This window comes from Triturus cristatus, chromosome 6 (assembly GCF_964204655.1).
Source record: "Triturus cristatus chromosome 6, aTriCri1.1, whole genome shotgun sequence".
In the NCBI taxonomy this organism is placed as follows: Eukaryota; Metazoa; Chordata; class Amphibia; order Caudata; family Salamandridae; genus Triturus; species Triturus cristatus.
In genome coordinates, this window is record NC_140589.1 from 292,235,070 (window position 1) to 292,253,916 (window position 18,847).

Here is an 18,847-nt window from a genome sequence, read left to right on the forward strand (position 1 = left end):
CAGATTTTGAGTAAAAGTGAGCGTAAGAAAAGTTTGCCGATAAATTTTGTAAAGGAGGGGTCAGCAGAAGCAGGAGTAGCGAGACAAGCTGATGTCAGAAAGACCGCGCTGGGATTGGCAAGCTAGTAAGAGACGTAGACGTTCTGGATTGGTGCGTTAGTGTAAGTCGTGCTGGGATTGGAGAATTGCAAAAGTAACATAGACGTTCTGGATTGGTGCGTTAGAGTGAGTCGCGCTACGATTGGATAAGACAACAGAATAGTCGTAGGAGAAATCTAGCGACACTAAGAAAAGAAAATGATGTATTACGATCCACCAGAAAAAGAGAAAAAGTCCTGGTTCGGAAAGATCAAGAATTTATTTAAAAAGGATAAACCGATTGTGATGAGAGAGGGACAGTTGCTTCCTCCACCGAAATCGCCCGCATCCTTCATGGTTGCGAAATATGGGTATCATACATGTATTTGGCTAGACAATTGGGCAAAGTATACAAAAGATGATGGAGTTTTAGCGTTTCCAGAACAAGGTTCATTTAATTTAGCGGTATTAACGAATTTGAGAGAAAGAATGATGAAATTAGAACCGAGACCTAGACCTACTCAATTTGAAGCATTGACAGAATGGGAAGATGAGATGTATGAAAGAGAACGACAGCGGAGTGGTGGAAGGTATTAATACATGTTTGGTAGACTGTGTGGACAAGAGAATCATGATGACAGAATGAGGAGACGGCGAAGTGCAAATATGGCTGATGGTATGTTCCCTATGAGAAATGCTGAAGAGACTAGTAGTAGAAAATGTACAGAGAAGAGAAATAATACAGGATCAGAGGGTTATAAGTATGGTGTGCATGAGTCGGAGGATGATGTACTTGAGGACATGTTTTATAAAAATCCTCCCTCGTACCAACCAAATTCCACATTGATGACACCAAGTGCCCCATTAAAAGAGAAACCACAAAATATAAAGTTTGAGTCAATGCCACCTGAGATAGGGAGAAATAATCCTTTCAGAGAGACACAAAATACACAACCTGGTAAAATGACAAATGAAAATTCAACTGAATTAGCCCGAACTACTTTAGAGTTAACTGAAAAGATTAGGGAATTGACTAAAAATATGGAAGCTGTAACTGTTCCTGTAACAATAGGACCAGTAATGCCTATTTTCGATAAGCAGAAGGACAGTGAACATTGTCTAACAATCCCTTACAACAGTAATAAACAAACCGAAATGGAAAAAAGAGATTCAAGAGAAAATCCATGGGGACAAGTGATAGGAACTTCTGGACTAAGTACTCCTAAAAATTTGACAGTAAATCAGAGTCTAGCTATTAGTGCAATAATGACGACAGAATCAGTACCAGGGTCACCAAAAGGTTTAGAACAAACGAGAAATGAACCAAATCCTGTAGGTCCTACTTCTGAGGAACTGAGTGAATGGTTAAGAAGCTTACAGCAAAAAGACGCTGTACCTCGACCTTTAGATGTGGCAAAATTAAAAATAGTTTTAGAAGAATTAATAGTAGGAACTATTGCCACAGAAATATTAAAGGCATATCAGGATGAAGAACTAATGTTTTTATGTAAAAGTATAACATGGAGAGCGAGAAATTTGCATGAAAAATTGGAAGAAGTAGCAAGTGAAATGGGTATCGATTTTGAAAAAATAAAATCATTACAAAAACCATACAGAGTAGATTTTGCTGAAAAGGACATTGAAAATCTGAAAACAGCAGGAAGAATAACTCAAATTAAAGAGCTAATTGTTTTACTAAGAAAATGGGGCGACGTAGATAAATGGAAAAGTAGGTGGTTTCGAAAACGGGACGATGCAACAGACAAAACGTTCGCAGCTTTCCCGGTAAGAGAAAAAGAAAAGGTGGTAACTGAGTGTCCCATGAGGAAGATTCCAGGAGGAGGCTATGTGCATGTCCCATGGACCAGACAGGACATTTTGTCATTTACAAATGACTTTCCTCGCTTACGCGAGAAACCAGTTGAGTGGTACAGGCAGGTAGACAGGTTTGTCAAATTATCAAAAGTACTATGGATTGATTTGAACAGTTTATTTGACATAATTGTGCCAGCAGATCTATGGGCAGAATGTAAAATTACAATAGGTTGGCCTACTCAAGAATACCCTAGGGATCCAAAAACAGGTGCTCCTGATCCAGAAGTAATGAGAAAATATGAACAGGTAGTCACCTTCCTGAAAAATAAAGTGCCTCCAAAAGAAACTGATTGGGTAAAGATTGATAGAACTCACCAAGAAGTAAAAGAATCTGTACATGCCTATTATGAAAGATTATTATTGGCTTTTAAACAATATAGTGGTGATAAAAATTTGAGTGAGAAAGATTTGAGTCATTTTGTGTATCGATTTGTGTATGGGTTGCATCCTGAAGTAAGTGTAATGATCAAACAGCATACAGTGGACTGGCAAAATAAAAAGATAGATGAAGTATTGAGACATGCAAAATATTTTAGCGATGAGATTGAAGCCAAGTAACGTAAGTTAAAAGAAAAAGCCATGTGGGCTTAAGTAAAAGTGGCAGAAAGACAGGAAGCCCAACTGATTGAAGAAGCAAATGGTATGAGCATGAAACAAAAGCCCAATATTGGGAAAGGGAAAGGACAGATTAGTATAGAAGAAGCCAAAAAGAAGTGGCCATGTCATAACTGAGGAAAGATAGGGCATTGGAGAACCGAGTGTAAATTTCCCCCAAGTGCTAATGGCGATAATGCATCATTGAATCCACAGGTGCAGAATGAGGTGAGTTGTCAACCGCAGCGACAGCAGCAGGTTGTTGCCCAACAGTGTCAGGTGCCAAAACCGCCTTTTCCACAGAGCGTAAATCCTCAGAAATACAGTAATGAGACAGGATTCTACAACGAAGAACAGGTAACTAAGCTGCCGCGTGCTAGTGCTGTTTCGCAGTCAGAGAGAATGTGTGTTCCTTCGAAGATGGTGCAGGGTGTGTTGCTGTTGTACAGGATTACCAATGCTTCTGTGGAGTGCGTTAGCTTTAATAGTTTCATTTAAAATAACAATTTGAGACGATAGAAGGTCATGGTGAAAATAAGACTGATGTAGAGAAGATTCATGATAATAATCCAACTAGAGGAATAGATAGAACTTATTTACATAAAAGATAGGTCCATAACTGATTTTTCTAACAATGTTTTTTCAAAATTATTCTATGAATATGTAAAAACAGTGGATGTGAGAGACTGCTATGTATGCATGTAGTTGCCTGCATCAGTGTCTGAGGGTGTTACTTACCATCACCTTCCAGTAACATCTGGAATAACATGTAGTGTATTAGCAAGTTTGTTTTATAAAACAGGGAAACTAGAATATTATTTTTCCGATGTAGATAACATTTTTTCACAAGTACCAGTAGTTCCTGAAGTAAAACATGGTAAAGTGTTAGGTGAATTTTTTCTAGAGACTAGAGAATTAACTTTAGAATCCGTATTTAGAAATAATCTTACTTGTAGTTAGAAGAATGGAAAGAGAATGTGTATAAAAAAGACAAGAGAGGAAAAGACAGGGGAAACAATTATGTGACCTAACAAACTTAAGAGAACTGAATTCATTTCTTTTTTTTTTTTTTATAAACATTTTTATTGGCATTTTTGGTTTTCTTCTAAGCACAAAATAAAACAACCTAACGAACAGGTCAGCACTGATCACCACACCCACCTTGCCCGCCCTCCACCCCCCCCTCTCTCTCATTACACAAGAAGTCTGTTCCGTACTTATTCTGCGAGTGGCACCATCGTCGTCAGTATACACCACCGCCCGTGCCCCAGGGCTGTACACACCGTCCATGAACCGTGCCGGTCCCCTCCACTCCGCCGCCCCTCTAGAGACCCCCCTCCAGGCCATGATATCTCCGCCACCGGGACCACACCCTGCTGAATTTTTTGGGGCAGCCCCGTGCTTTGTACGTGACCCTTTCGGCCGCCATGTATACGTCAAGACCCCTCCTCCATTCCCCCAGTCGGGCTGGCGAGGGCGCCCCCCAATATTTTGCCACGTCCCTCTTTGCCACCACCAGGGCCAGTACCAGGAAAGTCAGCAGCGGGCGGGGGAGGTCCACATCATGTGTCATACCCAGTAACACTAACTTGGGGTCCTCCTGCAGTGGCACCTCCAGCACCTTACTCAGTTCCCCTAGGATCCCCCGCCAGTACCCCTGAATCTGCGGGCAAAGCCAAAGTACGTGATAGAAGTTCCCTCCTTCCCTTCCGCACCTCAGACATGACGTGTCCCCTATCCGTCCCATTTTGTACAGTCGGAGTCTATCAAAGTATGTTCTATGCAGAATATTGAATTGGATCAGCCGCAGCCTGGACTTAATCGCCACCTCTCGCGGATGCATGAGAACTGTATCCCAATCCACCTCGTCCATCTCACCCACGTCTGCCTCCCATGTTGCCCGAAGCGCCCCCATAGTATCGGGCATATTGTTCATGAGGGTCCGATATGTGAGGGACACCGCCCTTTCCACCATGTGTTCCTGCAGCAGTCTCCCCTCCAGTGGTGCCTATTCGGGAAGAGAGACAGTCTGTAACCCCTCTGCCTGCCAGACATGTTTCAGCTGCGTGTACTTATAGTACTGCGTGGGGAGCAGTCCAAATTCCTTGCGGAGCACCGAAAAGGACTTCAGTTCCCCCCTCACTAGCACGTCTCCCAGTGTCGACACCCCCCGATGTTATCCCAGTGCGTGAACCCCCTCAACTTGTTCAGTTCTGGTAGCCACGTGCAGCGTCTGTCTACTTAGTTTCCTGTCCCAGCCAATCTCCCGGGTCGCCCTTTTCCATATCGCCAAGGTGATTTTAGTGGCCGTCAGTAACCGTCCCGTACCCTTGCCACCATATAAGTAATAATGATACGAGTGGGCGCTCATGACATGCCTCTCCAGAGCATACGTTGGGTGCATTGCTGGGGCATGGAGCCAGTCATTAATGTACACCAGGTGTTCCGCCCAGTAGTAGGCCTCAATGTTGGGAAGCGAGATCCCCCCACTATATTGGTGCCGCTGCAGGGTCTTTAGCGCCACCCTGGGTTGTCTACCTAACCAGAGAAAGCTACGTATTTCCGAGTCAATCTCTCGAAAGACCCGCCTAAGAACCGGATAGTATTCATTCTGGAACGCCTACAGGAACCTGGGCAGCGTTATCATTTTAAACATGGCTGCACGCCCCAATATTGTGAGCGGCAGCCGACGCCATCTGTGTGCGTCCTCCACGAAATTGGTCAGAACCCTCCCAACATTCCTGTCGTAGGAGACAGTCCGGTCCAGTGTTATAAACACTCCAAGATATTGAAACCCATCCGTCGTTGTCTGGAGCCTGTCTGGGAGACACGGCCAGTCCTCCCGCCCCTCCGGGGCATATAACACCGACTTATGCCAGTTCACCCTATAACCCGAGTGGGCACCATACCGTTCTAGCTCTGAGAAAATTATCGGGATCGTCGTGTCGGGGTGGGTAACATAAAGAAGGACATCATCTGCATAGAGGGATATTTTTCCTCCAGTTCGTCTAGCAGACCCTTCCGAAAACCCCGAATCCCCGGATGTTGTCTGACCCGCGCCGCCAACACTTCTATCGTCAACGTGAAGAGCAGGGGGGACAGCGGGCATCCCTGCCGCGTACCCCTGCAGATAGGGAATTCCCCCGACGTGACCCCATTTACCCTCACCCGTGCCCTCGGGTCCGTATACAGTAATCCCACCCATTGGCGGAAGACAGGTCCGAAACCCATGCGCCCCAGAACCCCCTCCATGAAGGGCCAATGCACCGCATCGAACGCCTTTTCCGCGTCTAAGGAGAGAAACCAGTGGGGGTCCCGTCGGCTACTCACCGCCTGCAGCCAGTTGTGCGATTGCCGCAGATTCAGTCTCGTCGCCCTGCTGGGGAGGAAGCCCGTCTGATCCAGATGAACCAAATCTGGGATCACCCTCCTCAGCCGGAGGGCCAGCACCGTCGCCAGTAATTTCACCTCGGTGTTAAGCAGTGAGATTGGGTGATATGATGTGCACTCCTCTGACGGTTTCCCCTCCTTGAAAATCGGGACGATCGTGGCCAATCTGAGATCCGGGGGGAGGCGCCCCTCTCCTCGTGCCCCCTCAAATAATGCCAACAGATGGCGAGCCAAAAGATCCGCCGTTTTTTTAAAGAATTCCGCCGGGAACCCGTTCGGGCCCGGTGCTTTCCCCACCCGCAGCTTGGCCAGCGCCTTTTTAACCTCGTCCAACGTAAGGGGGGCCTCCAGCTCTTTGATGTCCACATCCGCGAGCGTCGGTAGGTCTAGATCCGCCATGTACTGTAGCGCGTCATCTTGCGAGCCCAGGTCCCGAGCAGCATAGAATGTCCGAAAGTGCCCTGCAAAGGCTTCCGAGATCTGTGCATCGGAATTTACCAAATTCCCCCATTCATCTCGCACCTGTTCTACCCATCTCGCATCCCTCTCTTTTCTACTGAGCCACGCCAGTAGCTTGCCCGACTTATCACTGACGTCATACAAACGGTGGAGTGTCGCCAACGCCTGCTTTTTGGCTTCTCCCGTAGCCAGATCTCTATACTGCCGCTGAACGTCAAGCAACCGGCGCAGTGTCTCCTGTGCCTGATCCGCGAGGTATTCCCTGTCCAACTGAAGTACGTGACTCTCCAGCGCCTGTAGCTCCCTTTGCCGTTCCCTATTTTCCTCCGCAATCCTAACCTGGACCCTACCCCTCATGACTGCCTTCATGGATTCCCATAGGATCACCGGCGACGACACCGAGCCTACATTTTCGGCTAAGCAGACTCTAACATCTGCCTGGATGCCCTTCAGCACCTTCGAGTTCTGGAGGTCCCATGCTGATACTCGCCACTGCCCCCGCCCCGGTACCCGGGAGGCCATTGTCACCAGAATGGGAGAATGATCCGACAAGCCCCTTGCTTTATATTCAGCTAGAGCCCCCCTATTTAACATGTGTCGCGCCATGAAGATATAATCCAATCTGGAATACACCTTGTGGGCCCCCGAGAAAAAGGAGTACTCCCGCCGTGTCGGGTGTAACCAACGCCATACGTCTGTCAGACCTAGAGTCTCCATCATGGTGGCGAGGGCCGTCAGAGGCCGGTCCCTCCCCCTATCTCCCGTCCTGTCCAGCGCCGGGGCCAGTACATCGTTAAAATCACCCCCAAGCACTTGCATCGTGTCTGACGTGTCAAGCAGTATTTCCACCACGCCTTTTAATGTGGACGCCTGGAGCTTAGGTGGAGCATAGACCGACACTAATGTGTATTCCTTCCGCCGCCACACTCCCCGGACCCCCACGTAAGTCCCCAGTGAGTCCGTCCATGTCTGTGTCACTCTAAACGGGTGTGTTTTCCGTACCAGTATTGCCACCCCTCTCGAACCTTGGGTAAAGCCCGCATGCGCTAGGACCGTGTATTGACCTCGGGCTAGGAATCCACATTTAGTCCCCATAAGGTGCGTTTCCTGCAATAACGCTACGTCTGGGCCTGCCGTCTTAAGGTATGCGTTTATCAGGCCTCTCTTAATTTTACTACCAAGCCCATTGACGTTCCACGTTAGGATCGAGAACCCTTCCCCGGCTACTCCCTGTGTTACCTGCGTGTCTGGCATTGCATCTCCACCTGTGTGGACTGCTGTGGGGGCACCTCGCTGGCGGTCAAGCCCCGTGTTGTGTCGTGCGTGCCTGTAGTGACCTGTCCCCACCCCCTCCCCACCCAACCAGCCCCAACTGTCCCGTCCCCTCCCCCTCCCATCCCCCAACATCCCCAAACTGGAAACCCCCAACACTCCCCCGCTCCCACCCCCTCCCCACCTCCCCCCCCACCAGTCCCATTCTCCACAAACACAGGACTGCTGGCGGAGTAGGCCTGTCGCCCTCCCTCGCTATCCCACCCGTCGTTAACCTATCACGTGCCCTCTATGTGAACAACACTAGAACAGTCCCAGTCTGCCCGACCCGAGAGCACCATACATTAACGACCAAATGAGAAGACTAACAAAGAATATAAAAAGGGGGGGGGTGTGTAACCACTTGCGTGCTCCATCAGGCAAAAGCTGCATTCAAGATTGTCCAGTCCAGTCTCTCTCAGGAGTGGGAGTCTTGGGTATCGGGCCTCCGCTCAGTTCCGCCCAGTTCAGACATGGCCATATGCAAATCAGTCTGATTTGCATATGGCCATGTCTGAACTGGGGTGGCAGAGTGGGCTAAAGAACGGTGATGGATCAAACCGAGATCTGTTGACTGGGTGTGAGTGTTTGATTGGTTCTGATGCTCCGTCCATCACCACCCCCTTTTGTACCGCTTTGTTCGCCATAAGTTGGAAGGGTATGCTCAGACGTGAGTCCCTTGCTCACTTTGCCACTGGATTCAAGCAAGCCTGGCTGAAGACGGCTGAAATGCCAGAAACCGGTCCTAGGAAGCTTCTTTCCGGTCCAGGGAAGGCATGGCTTGGCATTTTGGGCTGGACTGTTCCCATGAGGCACAGGGTCAGACTGATTTGCATATGCCATGTCTGAACTGGGGTGGCAGAGTGGGCTAAAGAATGGTGATGGATCAAACCCAGATTTGTTGACTGGGTGTGAGTGTTTGATTGGTTCTGATGCTCTGTCCATCACCACCCCCTTTTGTACCGTATTCCATGGCCCGGCAACAGTATTGGACTGTGACGTAAGATCTTCAGTTGCGTTCCACGGCCAAGCAGCAGCAGAATCGGACTATGACGTATACTCTTTCCTGTGGGCCAGCGTGTCAGCTGCGATCCACCAAAATGGAATCCCCTCTGCCTTTTGAAAAATGCTCCAACGCTCAAGACAAAACCACCAGTCAACCTCCACGGAGAGGTGAGTGGTAAAGTACAAAAAATGTGTGGTCTTTGGACGCACGAAGAACTGGACACAGGAGACACCTTTGATCCGCTAACAAGAAAGAAAGTCTCCAATCATACACAGCTGCACTCAAAAGCCGTACAGCTGTACACACACCTTTTACTATAACAGCTGCAGCAACGGGTAAAACAATGTAGTCGGTAGCAGTCCTCAAGCGAGTTCTTAGTTGCATATCACAGCGTAGACACGTATTGGGAGAGAGGGGGGTAGACCAGACTGAGACCAATTTGTGTGTGAAAAAGGCTGTTTTATTGAAACAGGTGCACATTACAAATACCATACCTGGCAAAATCTTGCTATACATCCAACAATTGACCTCTGATCCCACCCCCGCCCCTAAGATCTCCTCAAACATACCCACACCCTGCCATTAACATATATCAACAACATTACAATGTATTGAAGTTAAAATATTTGCCTTACTATAAAACCAACTACCCATACCTGCCTTTTCTGAAACTGTAAATAACAAAAATGTCTACAACTGAAACTTAAACTACCTGCCTACCCTTTCCCTGCCCCTGCTCACAACTTCCAACGCTTAACCAAAAACCTCTGCCAACCCTGGCCAATGCTTCAAAACCTCACCACTCAGATCAAAAGGGATGCAGTTTAACTCATACCCTTTTTTCTGCCCCCCTTCCCATCTACCCCACTGGGTTCCTGCCTGGCCAAAATGTCCCTGACCTCTAGGAGGTATAAATCCATACCAATCCTGGAAAGGTGTACTCCATCACCTCTGAAAAATTCAACTGTGTCAAAACAAATCGCTTTATAGGAAATCCTACCAATTCCCAATCCTCTACAAAAATATGCCATCTCTGTAATAAGTCTCCATCTGTCCATATCCACTGCGCCTGGGTTAAGTGCCGCACGCCAAACTCTACGACGAACAAATTCGGTTCACAAAACAAAACAACCTGCCCATTGTTCTTTAATTAAAGCCAAATCCCTTTTCATGTTACGCATCAAAACAATACCTTTTTCTTTACATAAGTCATTCTCTCCTAAATGTATCACCAAGATGTCCGGGCCCTTGCCGCCCACCATCAAACTATTCAAACAAGGAACTAGATCATTCCAGCACATACCCCCTTTCCCTTTCCACACCACTTTAAAAAGACGTTCATTAAAACCTAGATTTTGTCCAAAATATCTCTGGCGGGCCTGAATTTGGGCCCACTTCATGAACGAGTGCCCCACCAACCAAATAGCCATCTCCTCAGAAAGGGGGCCAAACACAGAACCTGAAACGAGAAAATCTGCATGAGTTTTACGCATTGTTGACAACTGAGCCAGCCACCCCGTCATCCCTTCTCAGGTAACACTTGTAACATTCAGATGACCAGGGCTCTAGCCGCATGATGTCTTCCTGCTCCCAACCTCTATTATTTGCTTCTGAAGCTGCCCCAATTTTGAACAAATGTGTGCCAAAACCCACGCTGTTGACTCCAAGCTTTATTTAAGGCCTTTCTCAAAACCGCTAATAACTGGAATGCTGTCATTCTGCCCCCATTAGCATGCCTAAAAACTGACCCCCTAAACCCTCCAGACTGAGCCCCCCCCAACACCCATCTAAAGGGGCAGGCTGCCTGTAGAAATACCCATTTACCTAGTCCCCTCTGATCTGTTTTAGACTTTTGCAACCATATCTGGACCCCTGAACTGCGCGGGACCACGTCTTCCCAATTCACTCCCCCACCCTTTTTGTCACCCAACAGCTCTGATACCCTGAAAGCGTCAGAGAACATCCACACCATCAGTGTAGAAGACATGCAAGTCTCAAAATAGTCTGTACAAATTCCTGACACTATCTCCAGCAAGCAGCCTAGCAGCCGCCAAGACAAAGGCTTCCTCAAATGCTTCTTCTGACCATGTTCTCTCGCCCACCCTTCTAAAATTCTTGTTCCTAGTTCACCTGCTGATGGCGGGTAGCCCCATAGCAGCTTACCCACAAAGGCAATCCCTGCTAACTTCCCAGCAATTGTGACTCTGGACAGTCCTTTGTCAATGAGATCCAAAATTAATTGTACGACATCTTCTACACGTTGCCCACTCCTGGCACCCGAAAGAAGGAATTCCTTCCATTCTAAACTGTATGTTACCCTGGTTGACTTTGCTAGAGACCCCACAACCAGTTGTAGCATCCTGTGTTGCCTACTTACCACAACTGCTGCGGCGCCATTGGCGTCGGAGTCCTGTCAGCATTCTTGGCTAGCCCACGGAATCTCCCCCACTACGAACGAGACAAAGCATCCGCTACGTCATTGTCCACACCTGGAACATGTACCGCTCTAAAGACTATGTGATGTTGCAGACAACCTAGGACAAAAACTCTCATCAACTTCAAAACCTGCTCATCCCTTGCTGACCGGTGATTCACTATCTCCACTACTGCCATGTTATCTACTCTGAAGGTAACTTGTGTGCCAGCTGTTCTCCCCACAATGTCACTGCTACTACTAAGAGGGAAAACTCAAGAAAAGCAATGCTCTTACCCCCATCTCTCAAGTGTAAAGGCCATTGTTCTGCACACCACCTCCCTTGCCAAAACAGGCCAAAACCCACGCTGCCTGCTGCGTCTAAAAATATTTGCACGTCCCATGACAAGTCGTCTTCTCTTGCAAGCGGAATCCTGTTGAAAGACTGCAAAAATACCCTCCACATTCTCAAATCCTCTTTCACTCCTGCAGAGAGCCGCACGTGATGGTGAGGTAACTGTTGTCCTGACAGTGCTCGCCCCAACCTTCTGCAGAAAGTCCTCCCTACGCTCACTACTCTGCATGCGAAGTTGAGATGGCCCAACAGGACCTGCATCTCCTTGACCTTCACTTTATCACGAGCTAGCATGGCATTCAGCAATTCCAACAATTACATTTTCTTGTCCTCTGGCAAGCACGCCCGCATTGGCCTTTAGTCAATTTCAGTTCCTAAGAAAGACAGTGCAGTGCTAGGGCATATTGTCTTTTCCGGTGCCAGCGGCACTCCCAGCTCCCCCATCAGCTATTTGAAGTTTTCCAGAGCCTCCTGGCACTCCGTGGAGCTGGGGGAACCCACAAAGAAGAAATCGTCCAGATAATGTGTCACTAACCGGTGCCCTGTGCGCTGTGAAAACAGCCACTGCAAAAAGGCACTGAAACACTCAAATAATGCGCATGGCATAGATCAGCCCATCGGTAATGCTTTATTCACATACCATTTCCCGTCTAAATGTATACCCAGAAGATCCCAATCATCTGGATGGACCGGAAGTAAGCGGAAAGCTGATTTTATGTCATCTTTTGCCATTCGTGCAGCTGAGCCCGCCGTCACACCCAGTGACATGGCCACGTCAACTGATGAATATGAGACTGTGGCCTCCTTCTCATCAATGAAGTCATTTACTGAACTTGCTTCTGGCCATGATAAATGCTAAATTAGCCGAAACTGACCCGGCTCCTTCTTTGGAACCACCCCAATGTGTGAAACCGTCAAGTTCTCCATGGTCCAATCATTGAACGGCCCAGCCATTCTTCCCTCCTTCACCTCTTTGTCCAATTTCTCTTGCACTATTTATAGGTGTTCTTTAGCTGACTGTAAATTCCCTGCCACCTCCTGTGCCTCGGACCCGTGTAACCCAAACGGAACCCCCATCTAAAACTCTCCCTCAAAATTCTTGCTGCCCCCTGGTCTTGTAGCCCAGCATCAACCTTCTCTGGCATAACTGAAGGGCGAGCCTTTTGGCCCAGACCCTTGAGCACCTCTAGCCCCCTGCACACCTGCAAATTATTGTTGACTCCCTGCAGTGGCTCCCCCTTTTTGCCACTGCTGGCTTCCTTGGTGGTAGCTTCCCCTCGCCCCAAAGCAGTTGGCCAGCACATGTTGGCCCCGCACTTCGTTAATTCGTGGCGGAATTTACAAAACTCTCGAGCGCACAGACCCTTGTAGAAATCTAAACAAGCCCCACCTGACCCTGTCTGACCTCTTCCTGTACTTCCCACCCCTCCCCGGGTGGATCTCCCCTGAAAGGGCCGGTAAACTATTGGCAGACCACTAGTTGTGAAGATGGTCTTACCCCCTTTTGCTGCCCCCATGTTGTGTTGCCAGAAATCAGTGTCCAACTCTCCCAATTTGGCTTCCGGGTCCCATGCCATGCACGCTCTAAACCCTTCATCGTATTGCGCTTAAGCGTATGCCCCCTGTAATTTAAGCTTTCTTAATGACATCCATGTTTTTAAATAGCTCTACGCAGCGCTCAGGATATTTTTCGCAGTAAACGCGTGTGTATATAAAAAATGCTGCTGTCCAGTTTTCTATTGTCAATGGGACCCTCGGCCGCTTGGCCAGTTCATATTCTTCTTCCTTTGACCCTTCTTTCGCTCGCACCTCTCTATGCAGCAGCTTAAGCATTTCAACATATTCCCCTTTCCAAATGCGCTCTTTAGTGGTTAGCATAAAATGCGCTCCCAGTGGCTTAGTCACTCCCATGTAAGGGAGTTTTTTGATCTTCAAATCCTTGCTCTCCAGTTTATCTTTTTTCTCCTCAAATTGGATTGTCTCCCTTGTTTATTTTACTTATGTCTTTGTCTTTATCGATATAGCTCCCTCCTGTTATACCCACATCGTCTGTGCCCACACCTATGTCTGTGACATGCCTACCCTTCCGTAACCTACCCTCCCCCTCTCCTGTCCTCCCCCTCTGCCCTATGCCACCGCCATTTTGGGCTTTTCCTTCAAGCCCTTGGCCTTACATGGTTCCAAGGAGGGTGCCCGTGTAGTTGCAGTCCGCCTCGCCAGTGGCCCGGTGTTAAGCAATGACTTTCTGGCCTCCCCGCAGGCCCCGATCCCTCCCGTGGTATCTGAAACACACTAGTCGACACGTTAATCTGTCCCCCCCTTCCCTGTCTTCTTCCTCACGTAACTCGCCTTCTTCAAGGCTTTCCTCATCAAAATCTAGCTCTTCACACCCTATCCCTTGATGCCATTCACTATGTGTCTCCACCCTGGTGTCCCTACTGGACCCCTTTCTCCCTGCTTCTGGTGGTGATGACTGCACCTGCCGGTATTCCACTGGCCCTACTGTCCGTTTGGTCTATTTCTCCTTCTTCCCTGCGGACCGCCGCGGTCCCTTGGGTGTTGGGGCCAGTGAGGTCATTCGGGGCCTACATATGCTGGTCACGACGGGGTCCCCCGTTGGTAATGGCCGTGCCGCTCTAAGCTCCACTCTCCCGCCGCTCCCAGCTCTGCCGACTACGTCCCTCCGCGTTGCTCCTTCAACTGAAAAATAAACGTCTGGTCTGGTGTGCTGGGCCTATTGACCACACCCCCTGCTCTATTCTCCTCTTTTTACCTATACGTAAACTACTTTCTGCCCATTCTAGTCCATATTTTGAACCCCTCCCCGCTTCGCTGTCACTGACCCTCCCTCTTCCTCCCCACTCCAGTCCAGCATGGCAGCAATGCACGCCGATGCTGGGTCCTGCACCAGGTTCTTCCCAGGAACCCCAAAAACAGACTCAGAACCAACCCCTGCCAGCCACGGCCTCCTTTCCTGACTCTTGCACCCCTTCTCTTCTGCTAGCCAGCTCTTCATCTAGTTGGCCCACCCTATCTAGGCCCTATCCTCCTCATTACATGAGGTGAAAATATCCAATCCCTCCCAGGCCTGTGTGCCCCCCACAGGCTCCCAATCCCCAGGGATACTGTCCTTTTCCCCTTCATCTGAGCTTCTAAGCTCATAAACCCCTCCATGCAGATCAGAATCACCCCCCTCCTGCAGAAAAATTCACCCAACGCCCCTGGGACTCTCCTTCGCCCCCCTGTAAAACCCCAACCGGGAGTGCCCTGTCAACTGCATTGGAGGTGTTACTTACCTCAAAATTGGGCCCAGCTTTCAACTTCCCACTCCCAGCCTGAGCTATACCACGAGCGCGTGCAACAAAATCAGCACGGCACTGATACATGTCCCCTTGTGCCCTGCCAACTATCTTGGAGGCGTTACTCGCCTCAATTCCCTTCCCTACTCCCAGCCTGAGATATACCATGAGCGCGTGTAATGAAATCAGCACCGTGCAGATACATGTCCCCTTTGCCACTCCCCCATCCCCCTCCAAGCATCATCAAGAATGGAGCCTTTGCTCCTTTCCCTGCAGCTCCAGAGGCCCTGGTCTCACTCGTCTCGGGTCCCGAAGCTGACAGGCTTCTTTTCTTTACACTCCCTTTGTTTGTGCATACAGCGCTGCCACGGCCCGTAATGACCCTGTCCCCGAGATCGTGTCCCGGAGCCTCAGACACCGCCCGAGGCTCCAACTGAGCAGGCGCATCAGGGGCACAGCATTTTCTTCCCTAACACCCCCACCCCGCCCCCTCTCTACCCCCACCCCCAAGTGCAACTACCGTTACATGTTCTCATCACAATGCACGCTGGCTTTCGTAGTTAAATTAGTTATTAGCACTTCATTTGTACATTAGCTGCTAGTTTTTTCTGGCATGTATTCTGTCATGTTTGAGCTTTAATTCACAGGTGTTTTAAAGTAAAGGTCATCCCCAGGTCTACTAATGAGGTTGCACATGAGTATATTCGTTTTTCATCCCCTTTTAGCTCGGACTGTTGGGCTCTCTATAGGGTGGACTATAGACAAATGACTTGAATTTATGTTTTCATCGAAATGCATGCTGGGTATCATAGTCATATTAGTAACTAGGACTTCGCCTGCACATCTACCATTGGTTTGTTTTTTGGGACTCATGCCGTCAATTTTTGGGGCATTCATTCGTTATAAATTCATAGCTAGTATGCATGTATTGATCCATGGTTGTTTTAAAGTGAGGGTTACCAATAGGCCTACTGTGGAGGTTGTACATGAACATATCCGCCTTCCGCCTGGTTTTCTGCCTCACCATTGGATGGATTATGGTCACGCAATATGCCTTTTTTCATCTTTTTCTGCATTTTTCTAGATCTTCACTACTCTTCGCATTCATCTGCTTTTCTCACTGTATTCTGCTTTTTACCTGAATCTCAAGATGTCGTCTTTTGAAAAATGTTTCCTTCATTCATAGATACCCCTGACGAAAGGTGCTTCACCCGAAATACATTGGGTTATATCAGCAAAATCAATGTCAACTTTCAGTCTTTCAGAATGATTCTTAATGATTCTTACAGCAAGTTTCATTTTAAGTGGGGTGTAACATTTGTATCATAAATCTTTAATTAAAATGTTTAGAATAAATCTTATACAGAAACATATTTACCACTCTCTGCATAGCTGAAATGTGTATGAGGAACGATTACTGTTGTAGCCATAGGCATATAGTAGTGCGATCTGGGTCTAGGTCACCTTTGGTGGACTAGCTTGTAACAAAATAAACATTTTGCCAGGGCTAAACCTTCCTTTTTATTACAAATACGTCACCCCTAGGGTAAGACCTAAACAGCCATTAGGGAAGGGTGCAGCGTATTTAAAAAGTTGTACATATACTTTTAGGTTTTACATATCTTGGTAGTAAAAAAAATCTTAAATTCATATTTCATTACTGCAAGGCCTACCTCTCCCATAGGATAACATTGGGTTACCTTTTTACATTTAATAAGTGAGAACGGTTTCTGGGGATGGATAGAAAAGTCATGTTAGGTCTCTAATTGCAATTTAAAACCCTCTTTAATGGTAAAGTCAGATTTCAAGTCACAATCCTAAAAATGCTACTTTTAAAAATTTGGCATTTTCTTGTTCTAACCATTTGGTGCCAGTAGCTTTTGTCCTGGGTCACAGGACTAGGTGTAGTTGGCAGTTGGCCTTTGTATATTCCTCCCATGCAGTGTAACAGAGGGGGACTTGATGTTTGCATGATATGTCATCCTGCCAGTATAGGAGTTGCAGAGGTGTTCCCTGCCACACTTACATTTCAAAGGGGCTGCCTCATCACCCTCACAAAGAACTTGACATCAAACTTGTCACTCCAGACATCTTGCGGCCTGTGCAGGGGAAGAGGGGAATTCCAGAACCAGATGTGGGGGGAAGTCTTGAAATTTCTTCCAGTTCAAAGCTGGCACTAGGTATAAATATTGGACCCTCAGATCAACTCTTCAGTACACTACTGGACCTGTGAATACTACAGAAAAAACACTGCCCTGCTGCTAGAGGAATGCCCTGCTCCCTCAGAAGGAAGACTGCACGTGCTCCCTTCATCCAATGCAGTGGGATGAAGGGAACAGGCAGAGTGACTCCAAGGGTCAGATGGCTGACCTCATGTTCTGAGCTACAGAGTTCCAAAATGCTCCAGAGGCCTCCCTAAACCTGCCCAGCTGACCTTCTGTACTGGACCTGCCTGGACCTTCAACTGGGCTTGCCTGAGCCCTGCTGGTCAGTACTGAAGTGAGTTCCTGATTCCCAAGAGGTGCCTCCCCAAATCCTGGACCCTTGGGTGGCATCAATTGAGCTTCTCCTGTGAAAAAAAGGAAAATCCTGACGTTTGGCTCGTCACGACTGCAAACAGGTCAGTTTGTGTCAAGATCTTGCGGTCCGTCACAACCACCAATGAGAAGCTCTAGTGGGCCCAACTCTTCGGGCTATAGCAGCCACCAGCGATGACCGGCAATGCAATATCTTCACTTTACACTACAGCTTTGACAGCCTGCGATGACCTCCAACGCCAGGCTCCAGCAATGACCATCAGTGATACTCAAGAGGATCTTCGTGCTACAGCGATGACTATCTGCGATGTTGTCCCTTCTCCTCACAGCCTCCTCCACCATGAACTCTACTATCTACCCACAGCATCCTGATACGAACTCTGCCAATGTGCCGGACACCTCCTTCATTGCCCAGCAGCCGCTAAGCAACTGGAAGCCCCTCTAGAACTAAGAAACCACTGCCCTGATCAACATCATCCAGTCAGGAGCCCCATCATACCCATACTTCCACTTCATACACAACCTTGGAAGAACCATCATCTCCTCCACGCTCATTGCTATCATCAACAACTCCATAACCACCGCCACCTTCCCATCTTGCTGGAAAAATGTAGAAGTCCACGCCCTATTGAAGAAGCCAACAGCTGACCTCAAGCACCGTCAGCAGCTACAGACACATCTCGCTCCTGCCTTTACGAGCTAAAGTAATTGAGAAAGCCATCTATACCCAAATCTCAGACCGCCTAAAACTCCATCCACCCCTAGACAGTTCTCAGTCAGGCTTTAACACCAACCACAGCACAGAGACAACCCTCATTGTGGCCACCAATGACATCAGAAGCATCCTCAACCAAGGAGAAACAGCTGCACTCATGCTCCTCGACCTCTCCGCAGCCTTTGATATGCTCTCCCACAAGTCACTCATCAGACAGATTCAGCACTTGGGTATCTTGGGACCAGCCCTCAAGTGGATATCCTCCTTCCTCATGGGCAGAACTCAGTGAGTTAGACTTCCCCCTAAACCTCACAACCTAAAAAACTCATCTGCAGAGTCCTTCAAGGATTATGCCTCAGGCCAACACTTTTCAACGTCTACATGACACCCCTTGCGGACATCGTCAGAGCCAACAGCATCAACATGATATCCTACACTGATGACACACAGCTCATACTCTCCCTTACCGACTCAACTATCACCACCAAAACAAACTTCATCAACTGCATGAGCAATGTCACTGCCTGGATGAGAACCAACTGCCTCCAGCTCAACACCAAAGCCCTAATATTCTTTAACAACTACTCCCCCTGGGACACCTCTTGGTAGCCCTCCGAACTTGGCCCCCCACCCACCCCTCTGGACCACGTCAAGAACCTCTGGATCATTCTGGACACCAAGCTCTCCATGAGCAGACAGATCAATGCCATCTCCTTATCATGCTTCCACGTCCTGCGTATGCTACGCAAGATTTTGAAGTAGATCCCACTGAACACCAGACAAACAGTCACCCAGGCAATATTCACAAGTAGACT

At 48.2% G+C, this 18,847-nt stretch overlaps 1 long non-coding RNA gene across 1 annotated transcript in view; it reads left to right on the forward strand.

Annotated features, from left to right (window-relative positions):
* Positions 1-2,770: 2,770 nt before the first annotated feature.
* Positions 2,771-18,847, forward strand: part of LOC146816776 (uncharacterized) — an 87,749-nt gene continuing 71,672 nt past the window's right edge. Inside the window, exon 1 of the long non-coding RNA XR_014962489.1 lies at positions 2,771-2,904. This is a non-coding gene — a long non-coding RNA (uncharacterized LOC146816776). The remainder of the gene's footprint in view (positions 2,905-18,847) is intronic.